The sequence below is a fragment of the Lutra lutra genome, chromosome 6 (genome assembly GCF_902655055.1).
Source record: "Lutra lutra chromosome 6, mLutLut1.2, whole genome shotgun sequence".
NCBI lineage: Eukaryota > Metazoa > Chordata > Mammalia > Carnivora > Mustelidae > Lutra > Lutra lutra.
Genome location: NC_062283.1, coordinates 72,153,856 through 72,172,213, shown reverse-complemented (window position 1 = coordinate 72,172,213; position 18,358 = coordinate 72,153,856).

The window sequence follows — 18,358 nt, the reverse complement described above, 5'->3', positions numbered from 1 at the left end:
CCTTCAGATGAAGGTAAATATCTACAAAAGGAAAGCAGGAAGGAGGGAGGTTTCCTTAGAAAGAGTTTCAGATGACAGTACAGCTTTGAGAAAGTCTTGACCAGCCCATCAGGGTGCTCCAGTGCAAAGACAGTCATAGAGGAGCCTGACAATGCTCCGAAATCACCAGGCCCTGTCACCCCACCATACTCGGGCATCACCTGGAAGCAGCTCATGGGAGCATGGCCTCAATGTCAAGGCAGCGGCAGATGCCCAAAACATGGTGGATGGAGACTGTCAGCTCTCTACACTCCTCTTAACAGATTCTCCATCTAAGTCCATTCCATCTCTCTGCTGCCTCTCCTGCTCAACTACTTTCACATACCAGAATTCAAATTTCTTCATCACTAGCAATTGATTTAAATTTTCAGACAAGTGCATTAGAGACTGTAATGAATAATTATGAAAAAAAAAAGAAAAGAAAAGTAAACCGGTGCATACTTCTTCAGCATTTGTTTAGATTTTACACATTACAGAATTGTGCTGTTTCCCTACAGAAAGAAGAAAGCCTTCAAATACAAACAACTTGTGCTGCTGTGGACTATTTTTTGATCTTCATATTTAAAAATGAAGCTGCCAACAAGACTACTCGCAGCCAGAGGCATTCCCATGACTGATGCATGAGCCGCAATCACTCAAGGTATATAACAACCTTCTCCAGGGCCTGCCGTTACTCAGTAGCCTACAGGACACTGCACTGGGTCTCTCACTTCTGATTGGCACATGTCACCGCACTGCTTGATGGCATCACTTGCCCAGTTCTTCTTGTCTGCTGCAATGAGTCTTGAGCTACCACAGGAGAGCGTGCGCATGTGCACGCATACACACACACACACACACACACATACATGTTGTTGTGTATCTCCTCATTATGTCATAAACACTGTCACGCAATCCCCCCTGGGTGTACCTGGAACCCTACCCTTGCTACACCACCTTTCCTCCTCCCTAGAAGCCCTGCCCATCTTTGAAGTTCTCATTCAGACTCTGCTCCTTCTGTGCACCTTCTCTGTCTACTCTAGCTCTCAGTTCTCTACCTTCACTCTCCTATAGCATTTTAACACTTCACTGTTCCCTTCCAATTCATGTGTGTGGGTCTTTCCTCTTCAGGTCACATTTCCCTTCCTTCTGGTGAGAGACTGTTCTTTGGACTACCTCTGTACCTCTCAAGGCCCCGAGCTGGCTCTCATACATAGTTACCTACATGGAATACCCTGAATTCAAACCCCCACCCTTCTTTAAAGGCTCATTTCAAGTTCCACATCCCTAAGTATTCTTTCCAAGTCCACCTTAAGACTGCTTGTATCGGGGCGCCTGGGTGGCTCAGTGGGTTAAAGCCTCTGCCTTCAGCTCAGGTCATGATCCCAGGGTCCTGGGATCGAGCCCCACATCGGGCTCTCTGCTCAGTGGGGAGCCTGCTTCCTCCTCTCTCTGACTGTCTCTCTGCCTGCTTGTAATCTCTGTCAAATAAATAAATAAAATCTTTAAAAAAAAAAAAAAGACTGCTTGTATCTTACTCTGCACTACCATAACACTTTGCTTGGACTTTCAATATATCCTTCTTCCTGCTTTGAAACATCATCAGTTGCTGATATATTTTTCTTCTTTATCCTCAGTAGGTTAAAGGATCTTAGAAGACATATTCATCTTTGCATTCTTCATTGTACTTTGTGCTCTTCATAAGCTTTACCCTGGGTTTTGGTTTGAATGAAGGAATGAATGATGAAAAGAAAGGCAATAGTTGAAACTTTGTCTGAAAAGGAAGCTGACATGAGAGAAACTGGGGCCAGTAATGGGAAGAAGTATTATCTAAAAGCCTCAACTCTACCAGTTGAGTTCAACAACTGACCAGCTGTGGGGACAAGAAAAGCCAAGTAATTTCTCCAAGCATGACTTTCACTGTTTGTAAAAATCTGTGGGTAGAATAAACATTAATAAATAACATGATGTTTAGGAACACAAATACTGCACTATTTGAATCTTTACTTTGCCAATTACCACTTGGGCAAAACCTCAAACTATGGCAAGTTTTTTTCTCACTTCTAAAATGATCATAGTACAAAATGATAGTTTTTGCTGAGAATCTAACAAATTAAATAATGTATATAATGATCTTACTAAAAGCCATAGAATATAGAAAGTGTGAGGTGCCTTGTACTTGTTGGTATTATGATTAATACCTAAGATCCCTTTCATGTTTAAAAACCAGTGATTCTATGACATCATGTTCAACTGTACCATTAATCTATGAACAAAAGTCTTGCTTAAAGTCTCAAGTCAAGGGCGCCTGGGTGGCTCAGTTGGTTAAGCGACTGCCTTCGGCTCAGGTCATGATCCAAGTCCCGGGATTGAGTCCCACATCGGGCTCCCAGCTCCATGGGGAGTCTGCTTCTCCCTCTGACCTTCTCCCCTCTCGTGCTCTCTCTCTCTTTCTCTTGAATGAATAAATAAAATGTTTTTTTTTTAAAAAAAAAAAGACTCAAGTCAACATTGAACTTATCATTTGTCTGCCTGCTCACTGATATAAGTAGGCTTCCTGATGATGACATGATTTTTTGAGTGTTGATTCACTACAATGAAAAATACACTAGAAAGTTAAAATTTACTAGAATTTTAGGATCTAGTGTTGACTATTCTAGCAAAGGCTTGCAAAAGAAATTGATCAAAAGGCCACCTTTGTAATATGCTTAGAGTCCACGATGATGGCAGTATAGCACAATATATTGAATCAAATTGACTTGGGTTCAAATATCAGTTCTACACTTAACTGCTGTGAGAACTGGGACTCTATGCAAACTGACAACATCTTTATGTTTCAGTTTCCTCATCTGCAAGATGTGATAATAATTATTGCAAATTCAAAAAGTCATAAGCATTAAATAAACACATGTTTTGGGAGTCTGGCATATACAAAACATCAGAAATATATTGGCTGTTGTCATTATCCATGCAAGTACTCTGTACCTGCAAAACCTTATAAATAAAGGCTAGTATCATTATTGCTACCACCATACCCCATGCAAAACTACTGTGTGAAAATATTAACCAGAGAAGAAATATATATTACAGCAAGAAGAAAGCATTAAGGTCTTATCATAGAAACAGAAGTTAAATAAGTGAATTCAGGGAAATTTTTGGAAATTATGTAGACCTTAAGGTGGAGTGAAGAAAGAAAGACAGAAATCTCCAGAATGGCCTGAAGGAGGGACCAAACAAGGAGAAGAAACAGAGAAAACAGCAAAATGATTGGCACTTTTTAACTCAAAGGGCTCAGGGAATGGAAGAGCAAGATGGGCATAGAATAAGAGACAGGTAAAGGCTCAGGCCAAGCTGTACTGTGCATATGCCATTGCTGGTTTTCCTGCTAGAGTACCCACACCTATGACACCCACGTTAGAATAATAAAATACAGATGCAAACGAAGTATAATAATGGGCATTGTTTTTTAAGTACTGTCTGGGAAGAACTTTAGGAAAAATTTGTGCCTTAGACAAAGACTGAGGTCATGGACAAGAAGAATGTAGCATTTTATATAAGGTGACATTGAACAGTTGTTAGACAGCATCCTGAGACTACTGATGTCTAGCTCCTTCCAATTACTTTGGTTGGCAACAGCATTAAGCAATAAATCCCAGAGTTATATTTCCACACTTTTTCAAATGATCCATTTGCCAGTGTTGATGCTTGGAAGGAAACCACAGATGTCAGGGACCCACACCTGGGGGTAGGTAGATGCTCACTCTCTGTTGCTTGCCTGTCCTCCAAACCTCCTTACCACAACCCTCCACCACTGCCTGTGCAGGGTTTGGTGCACTGGGGGAATTGTGGAAAGAGTAACAACATAGACTACTTACTATCCTGTGAAAGCATAGCAAAGCTTAACAAGAAAAATCAAGACTATCAATAATGTATTTATCCAGTTTCCCAAACTAGATCACCCCCCCCAAAATTTCACATGATAAACATGGCAAATCAACTTCAACTGAGAATAACTGAAAGTACTATAAAATTCTTCAAATAAAAGTGGGTGCTAATTACATAATTAGATAAACAGAAAACAGAAAATTTCCCACTTGCATAGGACCATTTTAAACTGCACCCTCTTCCTTTTTCAAGCCTCCTCTCTCCTATTTTCTCACCTCCAATTCCAAGATAAACATATGACTTCATCCACTAATAGGGAACTTTGGTAGAAAAGTTTAAAAATCAGTGGATTTTGTTTCCTTCACATCACAAAAACAAATAACCTTAGATGAATGGGTTGGTGCAGAATGAAAAGTTTCTCACTTCCCACACAGTATTTTAATAAGCAACAGCTAAAAAGCCTTCCTCTACCCTGTGGTTCTTCAGTTCTACATCTGTCACTACCTTTGTGTTACTACATTTGTAAATTTCCCCTTTTGGAAAGTCACAATCTGTCCTTCACCAAACACACTACCCCACAGCTTCCCTGATGAAAATATATGTTTTCCTATTTTGGTTTCCTGATTAGACATGGGAGAATGTAATACTACTTGCTTGCCCTCACTGAGGTTGGAAAATTGCTAGTTTCCTCTATATAACAGGAGGCATTAGTGGGAGCTGGCCATCCTACTTCTATCCTGCTGCTCGGCTGTAATCTTTACCAAGAAGTGTCTCCCTTTTCCTTAATGATTGCACAGGATTTAGCTTACTGAGAAATCATCCTATCAATCTGCAGTCCATTTTGTAAGCATGGAGTCTTTTTGGATTTTTCTACAAATACAGCACTAAATACAGTCTTCATTTTTTACTAAGTATTTAGATTATATGAGTTTGGTGATATTTGGGGTGAAAGTGCATGAACTAAAACATTATTATTAATAAGCAAGTACATATTTAATATTTCCATATATATTCATATGATATTCATCCTACCATTGAAAGCTGTTGTTTCTAGGCTCCTCAACACACATTCAGTGATGCTAGGAAGTATTTCTTCCTCATTAAAATCAGAATGATAAAGCCAATGAGATGAAGTGATTTGGACAGGAACAAGTCCTCACTTGACCGAGAGAACTCCATATATAAGGAGTCTGGCATCAGTTAAGATTGAACCAATAAGGAAAACAGTTTTTCTGATTGGCTCTCAGTAGTTTTTAGAGTGGCAATGAATAAAGTAAAGCTAGAGTAAGAGACAGCCTTAGATGACAGAGGTCAGTTCAGGCAGCGGGTGTAGACAAACTTTTACAGAGCCTACTTCATAAGGTTGTGATGATTAAACAACACAACACATAGAAAGTCCTTCACGTGGCACTGAGTGTGATTTCTAAATATGAGACAAGACTATCGATGAAAATGAGGATTGAACAGACAAACCAAATGTTAGTCTAGAGCTCGCTCTATACACACACAGGAAATTAGATTTTTTATATACAGTAAAATACACAGATCTGTGTACAAAAAAATAGTTCTGATAAATGTATACAGCTGTGTAACCACCACCCAAATCAGGAATCTAAAGCATTTCTGTCACTCATAAAATTCACATGTGCTCCCTTGCAGTCAATCTCCACCTCCATAACCAACCACCGTTCTGATTTCTATCATTGCATATTAGTTTTGCTACTCCTGGAACTTCATAAGAATGGAATTATGTCTATTCTATTCTATTATTATATTCGTATATACCTTTGCATGTCATAGTGGCTTTTGCACTTAACCTGTTCTTGAGATACTGTTCTATGTACAAGAGTTTATTATTTTTATGGCTGAGTAGTATTCCATTATACACGATGGCTTGTTTATTCATACTCAAATGGACACTTGGGTTGTTTCTAATTGACTATTATAAATAAGGCTGCTCTAAATATTCTTATACAATTCTTCTCGTGGACATATAATTTCATTTCTAGGATTGGAATTGCTGGGTCATACGTTTAACAGACATTTTCCAAAGTGGTTGTACTATTTCACATTCCCTCCAGCAACATATGAGTATTCAAGTTGCTTTTATACCCTTGCCAACATTTTTAATTCTCAGTCTTTTTTTTTTTTTTTAATTGTAAACATGCTAGTGGGGTGGTTACCCAGGTGGCTCAGGAGTTAAGCCTCCATCTTTGGCTCAGGTCATGATTACAGGGTCCTGGGATCGAGCCCCACATCAGGCTCCCTGCTCAACAGAGAGCCTGCTTCTCTCTCTCCCTCTGCCTGCTGCTCTGCTTACTTCTATTCTCTCTATCTCCCTGTCAAATAAATAAAAAATCTTAAAAAAAAAAAACATGCTAGTGGGCATACTAGATTAATTTATATCTCTGCCACCTAATGTTGTTACATATCCTTACAGTTAAGTCCTGTTCCAATTTGAATCAGTTGTTATGTAGATTGTGAGGCAGAAATCAGGAATGAGGTTTCCTTTGTTTTTATACATGTATACAGTTATTCTAGCTCCATTGGTAGAAAGACTTTCCCTTCCCCCACTGAACTTTATTAGTACCTTTGTCAAAAATCACTTGACCATATAATTATGGGCCTCTTTCTAGACTGTGTTTTGTTACAATGATCTATTTATCTACCTTTATTCCAATACCACATTTCTTCACTAATTACAATAGCTTACAGTAAGAGTTAATATTAGGAATTTTGAGCTTTCCAACTTTGTTTTTTTTTCATAATTGTTTTGATTACTGTCCATTCTTTTTAAGTCCATGTACATTTTTATATCAGCTATCCATTCCTGTAAAAAAAATGTTGATGACATTTTTTCTTTTTTTTTTTTTTTTATAATTTTTTTATTTTTTTTCAGCATAACAGTATTCATTATTTTTGCACCACACCCAGTGCTCCATGCAATCCGTGCCCTCTACAATACCCACCACCTGGTGCCCCCAATGTTGATGACATTTTGGTAGAGGTTACACTAAAACTATTAGTCTTCCAATCCAGGACTTAGAATGAAATGAAGGTAGGCCTTTTCATTTATTTGGAGTGTCTTTAATTTCACTCAGCAAAGTTTTGTAATTTTCAGTGTAGAGAGCCCTTGCATATACTTTGTCACATTTATTCCTAAAACATTTTTATTTATTGATTCTATATTATATGAAATTTTTTAAATTCAATTTTTAAATTGTTTGCAGTTAGTATGTAGAAATAAAACTCATTGTTTTTTGACCTTATATCCTGAGAACTTACTAAATTCCTTTAAAGAGGTAAAGTATATTTTTATGTTGTTGATTTTGGGGGGTTTTGCTTGTTTGGGTGTTTTGGTAGGACCCTTGAGGCAAAGTAATCCCATAAATATGGACTTCTCTCAAAGTACCTACATTTTACGGCTAAGGCTTATCCAGTTTCTGCCTGCTTATGGTCATTCTCCATGCCTTTAAATAATTGTGTGTGTGCGACTGTTTTCATTTTGTTCAAAATTTATAATTGTTATTTGCAGGAGAATTACTCTGACAATTCACTTCCTTGTTGTTGACCAGCAATTTCCTTTTAATATTTTTCATTTGTGACAGGAAATTGGTGAAACAACTACTTAGTACTACATTCTCTTGCATCTAACATACAGTAACCTTTATGCTCTTATAAAAATTTGGAGTGGGTGAGATCAAGGAGCACTAGTGAAGAACATATTGTGACTTTCAAAATAAGGAGATTTACAAATGTAGTAACATGAGTGGGTAGTTTGTTCTGCTGGCTTGTTTTTCAAACAAGAGTATTTGAACATTAACGTGTTCAAATACCTTTTCCTGCCAAGTCAACATAATCAAACAAATAGATTAAGAAGGCGACAGAGCACTCAGGGGTATTATAAGGTAAACTGAATAACACTCCCACGCATGAAGACTGTTAAACAAATGAAAATCATCTCTCAGGGAAATAGTGCCCGTCCCCAACATCAATTTAGTCCCCTCTGCCTGAAAATAAGGTGATTTCTTTCTCTTTAACGTATTCAAATTCTTGCTCGCACTGCTACCTTTGGTAATATTTTCTTCTTGTCAGAGCTGGGACTGAGGTGGCAATGGTTACAGAAGAGATAAGAAATCCAGAGGTTTGGACTTAAAAGCAAGGTTCTGAGTTAATTACTCTTGGAAAACGTTTGGAGGAATTTGAGTCACAGGTACAACCATCATCAGTGAGCCATCATCTCACGGTGCAGGTAGGATAGAAGGCAGAAACAAGGGGACAAATTATTCACTGTTCAAGAGTAAGAGACAGTTTGAAACACAAATAGCTAATGAAATTTTTTTGACAGCAGCAAGGGGCCCGAATAAGTGTTATCATGGGGGAATGTGATATCCAAAATAGAGATGATATAATGCAGGACACACATCACAAAGGCATTTTCAATAGTGAACATAATCTTGTTTCAGACCTCCTGCTTTTGAATGCCAGACCCACCATCTTGTAGTCATAGTATCTGGAGAATGTTGCTTCCTCTCCTTGTGTTTCATTGTGGCATCTGGGAACAGGGATGCTGTGACCAAGGACCAGACCTCAATGTCCAGAGGTCTCCCAATTCACTGATCCATGCCTCAGTCTCCTCACAATGCAGCCTTTTCACTTCTACTCTGGCCATTTCAAACTCTCCTTTCTCTACTCCTATTTCCTATTGTCTCAATCTCTCTGACTTTAGATCTATTCTCTCCAAAATTAAACTCAAATATTTCAAACTCCTTTTCAAAGATATCTTAAATTGACTTTCAAGACAGCCTATACACTTCAATCCAAAGGCTGTTCTCAGAAAACCATTGGTCCAGCTGAAACTTCCTCTCTTCCGGCAGATGTTTCACATCTATTTATATAAGTAACCAGATACTACTGCTCTAAGCACTTTAACAGCACTATATCTAAGCATTCCATATTCCTACTTTGCTAAAGGCAATATCCCAAAAATGGTACTAAAAACACAAATAAAGGGAAATAAACACAAAAGTGTCTTTTGAAACTTACAAAACCTGTTGAGAAGAGCAGGCACTTTTAATTAGAAATGCGGCAAGACTGCAGGGGCAGCAAAATGTTATTCCTTACAACATAATAGGATGTGCTGATTCACAGGCTGGAGATAGAAAACCCACAATCTGCCTATCTGCAACAGCAACTCCAGCCCTTCCAACTCCATTTCTGAAAAATCAGCCTCCATGGGAACTTTTACACCCAAGCTTGGACTCTTCCAGAACCAAAATGGGCACAGCTTTTCAGTGTGTGAGACAACTTATTTGTGTGATTCTCTTTTAGTGCCAAAGAACAGAAGTGTCCCCTATCCCTGAAAGCTCTTCTTGTCTTCCTAGGATTGTGGAGATTTGTATAGATTGTACATTTGCTTAAAATCATTCAAATAATTTGAAATGTTTAAAATGCCATCATGAGGGCACCTGGGTGGCTCAGTTGGGTGAGTGACTGCCTTCGGCTCAGGTCATGATCCCAGAGTCCTGGGATGGAGTCCCACATCAGAGTCCCAGCTCCATGGGGAGTCTGCTTCTCCCTCTGACCTCCCCTCTCATGCTTTCTCACTCTGTCTCTCTCTCAAATAAATAAATACAATCTTTAAAAATAAATAAATTAATTAATTAAATAAAATGCCATCATGAGAAACATTCAGTTTGGTTTATCCTGCCCAGAAGAAAATGAAAGGGAAGTGACTATTATCAAATATAATCAAGGAAAGTGCCTGTCTCACATGTCTCGGTTTACACTGTTTGAGGATCCTATACCTCGCATGAGGTTGTTTCTGGAAAATGCTTTCCAGGAGATACAGAGTCACTGCCTGCCTGATGTCAGGCATATAACCCACAAATGCAGCTCTCACAAGGCAAGTCATCCTTAGGTAGTACTGACATAACCAGGCATCTTAAGTTTTAATTTTATATGCCCAGTATTCATCTGAGCCACCACATGAAAAATGCAAAGGATCACTCTGCACTTCTGACCTAAAACACCATAAACAGTAAAATGTATTATTAGAATGTTTCCAATAAAAAGCAAAACAATTTCCTATGAGGCAAGGATTTCCTCTTGCCTCTGAGATGTGCCTGTATGGATCCCAACAGAAGTGGGATCCACTAATTTTAGAAGTTGCTAACAAAAGTTTAGAAGTATTCCTGGATACAATCAAAAGAACAGGTAAAAAGTCTTATCCTGAATGACTCCTCTTACTTTGCTGTAATACATCTATTCTGATGGCTAACATCTGTGTCAGTCTGTTTGGGAAAGGTATGGCCGAGAGAGCTGGTTACACATTATTTCTGGGTATGACCATAGGGGTGTTCCCGGAAGAGATTACCATTTGAATTCATGAACTAAGTAAATTAGATGCCCCTCCAAACCACTGAGGACTTGACTAGAACAAAAAGGCAGAGGAAGGTTGAATTTGTTCTCTGCCTGAATGCTGAGCTGGGATATCCCCTTTCTCCTGTCCTTGGTGCTCCTTGTTCTCACACTCTCAGAACCAGACTGAGTCTCTCTCACTTGTAGATAGAAGATTAGGGTACTTCTTGGTTTTTATAATTGCATGAGCCAATATGTTATAATTAATAATAAAGTATGCATACACTACTGCTTCTCTTTGTCTGGAGAGCCCTAATAAAATTAATAACATCACAAAATTTTCACACGTCAGTATGGTAAAAAATAATAAATCAAATTTTTTAAAATTGCTTATTGATTGTCCACTAAGTAAAAAATACTAGGATAAGCACTGTGGGATATAAAATAAAGAAGATAAATAGTTTTTTCTCTTAAAAGGTTATTGACATTTTATCAATTCCAAAGTATAACCTATCTTCACAAGATGATAATTTACCATAAAGGCTGATACTTAAAAAAATCAATGTGTTGTTGGTTTTATACACAATTCTCTAACATTATTCTGATCAACAATGAAGCAAGTAATCCTCGTGCATCAGAGGCAATAATATCTATTTGGATACCTAAACTGTATAAATGCTTATTAGAAATTAGATAAACATTTATTTTAAGCATCTCACATTATATTCTGTCTTTAATTCATATTGAATTCATTCCCCTATTTCCTGCAATTTTTAGTCTTTGAATCAAATTCATGGGATTTTAATAGCTTTGTCCTCAGTTTAGAATTGACAGGATTAGTATTTCCCATTTCAAAATCCCAAATTCAACAGAGCCTTTGGGATATATCCACCGATGTGGAAAAAAAAAACAAAAAAAAAAAAACAAAAAACCAGACAGGAGCTTTGAAGTCAGAGAGCCCTGAGTTCTTACCCAGCTCTCAAGGTATCATTCTGACAATGTGACCAGGGCCCAGTTACCTACCTTCTCTGGGTCATTGTTTACTCTGCATGCAATCTCCCTAGCACGCAATACATTTTAACAATTCTGAATAGAAAACATTGCTTATCTTGTTAAGGATCTGACATTGCTTCAGGGTGATCATTCTAAAACTCTGCAATTACCTGAGCTGCCTGGGTGGCTTAGTGGGTTAAGTCTCTGCCTTCCGCTCAGGTCATGATCTCAGGGTCCTGAGATCAAGTCCTGCATCGGGCTCTCTGCTAGGCAGGGAGCCTGCTTCCTCCTCTCTCTCTGCTTGCCTCTCTGCCTACTTGTGATCTCTCTCTGTCAAATAAATAAAATCTTAAAAAAAAAAAGCAATTACCAAATTCAAAATCATTTTAATGCTTGAAAGGGGCAGACCCAACCTCTTTATTTGACACATGAAGACACTGAGATACACAGGAAGTAACCTGCCCATGGCCACACCCTTAGATAGCAGCTGGCTTTGGATCAGGTCTTGACACTGAGTCTAGTCTTTTTGTAGCAGTATGGTAGACATGTCTATGAGAACTACAGAAAAGTAAACTGACTCTATAACAGTCTTTGATATCTGCAAATTAAGGATTTGCCTAGTCTTAATACCCTCTATTAAAAGATGGTTCCTAGATCTCTGAATTTAGGTAGAAAAATAGGTACTAATCAGTAGTCCGTGGGCCTCTCTTCCAATATAGTAAAAGAAGGGATTTTTAACTTCATAAGTTTGTTTTTTCATCACTTAGCTATTCTTTAAAAAAAGAAAAACAAACTAAAATATGGATAATTGAAAGTTCCAGTTAACTGGGTCCTACTTAATCTAGGTTTTATTATTTCTAAACCATTTCATTACAAACTCTTATTGGTATAATTGCTTTAGAGCTTGTTCCATATGGTGCCTTCTGTTCTCTAAACTGAGCTGACCCCAAAATGAAGAACCCTTTGGATTCAATCTGGGAGCTGTACTCAGTTCTCAGAACTAAGATGGCATTATAGGCTATGTTTTTGAGCTAGTGTGTCTTTTCCCATATTCTTTTTTTTTAAATCCAATTTGAGCTCTTTGCCTCATGCCCTCATCTCAGACACCATTAAAAAAAGTGAGTAAAAGAAAATCTTCCCCATAGAAAATCTCACACATAATGATGCCAACGGGCCTTTCCTTTTACTAGCAGCCTGGCTGACTACTACATTGGAAATAAGTGAAGATGGGAAAATAACAAGGAACTAGTTTCTGCTGAGGGGAACAAATTCTACAGTTATGAAGTTGTAAGGAAAAGCACAATGAAACACAATTTTAGTATCACAGAAGAAAGCAATTCTCAGCAGTAAAGCAGTAACAAAGAACTGAAAATCTTAGAAAACACTCAAAATAGACAGTAATGGCACAAAGACATTACAATGTTTTAAATTGCAAGGTGAATTGAATGATGGAAGGACTGTCTGGAGAACTCCTGAGATTAGTTCTCAGATATGCTTTATTTTCTTTTCCTTTTTTTTCCCTTAAGCAATGATCTCATCTGGTTAGGCCTTCTAGCTTCTGTGTCAACAGCAACAGGGAAAGACACTCAAGATATTCATTAATTAAGACTCCTTATGTAGTTCTACTGTGAAGGATAATCACTTGTTAGCTTAAGATGGAACTTCTGACTTAAAATATTTACATGGCAGGCTCTGTGATGTGAAGTTAGACTTTAAAAGTCAAACCGATGACATGTACTAGCTAGATCTTTTAAATGAAGCAAATATTTTTTTTATTTCAGCAGAAGAGTAAGAAAAATCTTTTAATTAATTAATGGGATAGAAAAAGTAGCAATTCTGTCTGACTTTATATATTCCCCATCACTTGTTCTGTATAAAACAATGACAATCTTGTTTATGTGATTTTTCAGAGCTAAAGAGAAAGTGAAAGCAACTTGAATTCTTCTTATGTGCAGAAAAAGTCAATAGCAATGACATTCACAGTAATAGAGACTTCTGGTTAGACAGTACTGGTGTTTCAGACACCAAAAATGCTCTCTGATACCACAGTAACCAAAGGTACCTTAATGACATATTACAAGTTGAGTAAGTGTCAAGGATCATCTTTCTTTTACCGACGAGAAAATGGAGCAGAGACAGTTCTGTAATTTAGCAAAGATCAAATGTCAGTAAGCAAACAATCTCAAAATCAGAGCCTTTCAAGTCTCAATTGACAGTCCTAGCCCACAGGGTCAGTTCTCTAAGTATTATGTGAGAAAATCATCTGAGACCATTAAGGCTCAAGGTCTGGGGGCTCTCGGTTTAGTTCTTTTTTTTTCCCCTGTTACGAGGCCTTTTGTTCTCCTACACAAAATTAGAATATTTGTCTTATACCATCATCTGAAAGTCCTAATTAAAAGTTGGCTATTTGGAGGGGGAAAAAACCCCAAATGTATATGACTCAGTGGTGCCTCATGTTAGTTTTACAATTGATTTCTTACTCCACTATTAGCAGCACATACTCATATGTTTTAGGCAAATATAAGGACGGTATTTTAAAGTAAGCATATGAAAGGAATTGCATACCTCCTGGAAAGCAATCCACGTGCATCAACTCCTTCCTCTTTTGCAGATTCTGTGCTCTGAAATCCCATTCAAAGGAATCATTTGTGCTTTTGATATTAATGGTAAGACAGGCTCAAGCCTTTATAAATGAAGAAAATAGCTATGAGGATTTTGCTGTATAGTATTATAGCTATTACAGATTTTCGATTAACCCTTGTGCCTGCTTGGCAAACACCACAATGATCAGACTCCAGTGCCATAGACCATGTCACAGTGCACAAGTTAAGTTCTAAAGATTAAAGTAAGTCTTGAAGGCAGTTTCTGCAAAGAAAAGATATAGAAATTATCCTAATTATTTATTTGTATAGAAAGATTGATCAAAATAGGAAAAGTTCTCTGTTTCTGACAAGTAAATACCTATTATGCTTTGTGCAATATTAAATATCATTAATTTATCAAAGCATAATATCATTAAGTTATATTTTAATCCAAGTATAAGTAGGATATCGGGTTTAGGTGTTGTACAGACTACATGAAGAAGATATAATCCAATCCTTTCCAGAGGTCAAAGGAATAACAATACTTCTTTTCATTGTCTGTTTGCCTTTGTAGAAAGACAACACTTCTATATGCACTGAAAGACACACATTTGTACAATACACAAATAAATGACACTAGGAAAGATTGTTCTTATTTTTAGAGCTAGTTATCTGTGTTCTGGATATATTTATCACTAAAGTTATGCATAAGAAGGAGAGCAATGGTTCTGTCCTTCTGTAAAAAGGCTAGCTCTTAAATTTAGTTTTCTCCAATGTCCAAAAAAGTTCAGAATGAAGCACAGAGGAAACCCAAAGGACTGCAAGGTAGGGAATGCCTTTGATATTTACTAGTTTTACCTTATCAGTTAAACCAGTGAAGGGCATTTCATTCTCTCGAAGTCATCTTCTCATGCATCTTGGAGTCCATTTGATCATCTTCAAGGCTTCTGATGCATCCATTTTAGCCACGATGCCTAAGGACTCTCTTATACAGATTAAGTGTTCCTCCTTAATGTACTAGAAAAAGGCATGCCTTCTAATCCTCATTTATAACCTAAATAACCTATCTCATTTCAAATCATGTTGAATTCAGATAGTAAATCAGTAGATTTGGTAATAATCTCCTAACATGAGCTATTTATATACAGAATTCAAGCATTCTTAAGCCAGAAGTTACTACAAAGGAACAAGAGTGAGAAACGTCACCTGTCTTAACTAAATCAAGTTCATTTCAGAAGCAGAAAATCCATCAAGAATGGGATATCCTTTTTTGAAAAATGTTTAAGAAGCTTCATGACTAAAAATAGTTGAAGAGCTGCAAAAATTTCTGGAAATGGTGGAATAAGACAATTCCAAAATATGGAAGACTTGGGGTATTCATCTTTTGGACTTGAATTGTAAGAGGCCCTCTACTAACCCACAGAAAACTGTACCAGTAACTCATGGATAAGGCAGGCAGGAGACCAAAAGGTGGATCTGCCAAAGCAGATGCTGAACCAGACCTGAAGATATTGTAAGACAATCTACTCATGAAACATTGTATCTCCCTGGGAAACCTGAGGCATGGGGAGTGGTAGAAGAAAGAAGAAGGGTTCTATTAATTTTTTTTTTCATTTTTCCTCCCTTCCCATTCTAAAGAATGACCTCCTTTCAAGTAAAATAGATATCACCAGAACACAAATGTGTTAGAGTATGGGGTTGTTGAGTAGGTATTTATTTAGAGAACCTTCTGGTTTTCCTCTTACTTATCTGATCTCTCCCTCTGCTTTACTTTTGCACATCTCAAAATTTAAAAATGCCTCAGTATTTATTCTTTTGTCCTCCTTTCTTCTCTATCTCTACTCACTCCCTTGGTGACCTGATCCAGTCCCATCATCTATATGACACTGACTCCCAAATTTATATCTCTAATCCAAACTTACTACCAGCCTACTGCACTATTCTCTTTGGATACCTACTAACCATTTCACATTTAATTTGCCTAAGATTAAATCATTGATTTTCATACACATACCCACCTACCTCCAAAAGTATCCACTTTCCCCTGTAGCCTTCCTTATCTCTGATAATAACAATTCCTTCTTATTGTTCCAATCAATAGCCTTGGAGTTATCTTTGACTCTCACCCCCTTTCTGCAACATTCACCCAATCCTTCTACAAGCTCTGTTGTGTCCACCTTCAAAATATATCTAGTACCTGACCCCTTTCCACCACCTCCATTGCTTTCACATTGTCCAAGTCACTGTTATCTTGTTCAATCTCATCTTTCAAATTTTTGTCCAACACTAGGAGACACAATATCTCTTCAGAAAGGCTCAATGAAACCTGAATTATCTTGTGGTTCCATGGATTTTCCTCTCTCCTTTGCCTCTAGTTTGGGAAAAGAAACATGTACCCAGTCTTTAAGTTGGTGGAAATACATTCTTTTTTTTTTTTAAGATTTTATTTATTCATTTATTTATTTTAGAGAGAGAGCACAAGTGAGGGGCAGAGAGAAAGGGAGAGAGAGAATCTCAGACATACTCCTCACTGAGCATAGAGCCTGATTTGGGGCTTGATCTCAAGAATCTGAGATCATAACCTAAGCTGAAATCAAGAGTTGGTGCTTAACTGGCTGAGCCACCCAATCACCCCAGTGGAAAAAGATTCTTATGAATGAAATATATTCTTCTGAATCTGTTGTTTACCAAAGTCCTATATGATCTCTACATTTGATACTCAACAGCTTAGATTTTCAAAACCCCAAAATTCTTGTGTCTGCTTTGGTGTTAAGACTCTGTACTATAACAGGGAATGCTTCACAAATTCTACCTAAATGAGGGGAGAACAAGTTGAAAAATAACTGCTGGGAAAGATGCCTCTCCCCATATGTACATGTAGGCAGATTGAAGGGCAGGCCAGTATAGCTGATATTGCTGGAAGGACTCATCCTTGGCCAGAAGGAGATTTGGCTATTTTAGAAGTTCAACGTCCCATCAGCCTCAAAATTAGCCTTTCATATATCTCTCTTTCTTCCTTTACCACTTCTCCTGAATCTAGGATTTCCTTTAATAGAGAAATTTAAGACAACATATAGTTCTCTTTCACACTAAAGTTTTCATTGAAATCCTTACTAACCTCTGAATCCCCTTTACCTCTACACACTAAAACCCTCAAAGGATAATAGCCATTGCTTCTCGATAACTTTGGGCCAGAGTTTACAATTAGTCTATGGTACAGAGATGGCTGATCATGAGGATACCTGGAAATTCTGAACAGGCTTAACTTGTGACAAGTGTGAATAATCTTAGGTCAACAAACTCAGGTGTTCAAGAAAAACAATTTGCTGTTTTATGACTGAATTTGATTTCTATTTTGAGTACCCAGTATTCTAGGTGATAGTCAATTCTGGTTGTCCCCCACCTTGTTTCCCCCAGATTCTATTTTATTGTGGTCAGAGGATAAAAAGAAATTACCAGGAGAAACAATATCAACAAAGTTGGACAACAGGTCTATGGAGAGACAGACTTCCCAGGTCACCAAGAGACCAGGGTCAGGGCTGTGTCTAGGGCTGCCTGGACCTTGAAAACAAGGACAGGGTCTCACCGATGCCTCAGATGATTCAGGATCTAGAAAAGTCGCATGTTTGAAGACACTTCTTTAAATGGAAATATCAACACTGTTCATGTAATTCTCCAGTGTTAGAATCCCCAGTAAAAAGAGCAGTGTCTGACAAAAAACCCACCTTCATTTTCACTCTGGCAACATCTTAACTGTGAAGAAAGTTCACTAGCTGTAGTTGCCCCATATAGAACAAGTGGCAAGAGAAAAACTATGCGAAGATATGTGGCTTCTCTTCCTGTTCTATATAGTGACCTTGCTCTTGTTTTGTTCTTGGCTGAACAAATTGGGAATTTCAGCAGGTGTGTGTATATTGTCTTCTTGCCTATTCAAAATCTAACCTGTAATGCTACAATATCAAAATACCTCACCTGGTATCTTCGATAAGTCACTTCTAACATGAAGCCTAGAAGGCGCAGTTTAGTTCTTTGTAAGATTGATTATAAATTATGGATAGATGATAGATAGACAGATAGATAGATAGACAGACAGTGTTGATTATTGGATTACCTAACAGGTGTAGATGTTTCCCTTGACCTGACACTGTAGCACAGCAGGCTGATAGGGAGCGAGAGTTAACAAGACTCTGAGCTTTTGGGCTGAAAGGCAAATACTTTTTATCTATTATATTGTTGCTGATGCCTTGCCCTTTCCTAGACCCTAAATCCTGGGGTTCCAACTCAGGCCTTGCACCTAACCCATATTTTGTTCTGTTGTTGCTGATGATGAGCTCTGACTCTGATTAGCCTGGAAATACCAAATCTAGAACAAGTGACCACATCTATGTTCCTGTCAAAATTAGCTTAGAACTTTAAGTCTTGAGGACAAGTTCACTACAAGAATTGCTTTGTGCATGCAATTTTATATAAATTATTAGTTTGCCAAGTCATTGTAAGTAACATGAGCCTAACCCCACTTG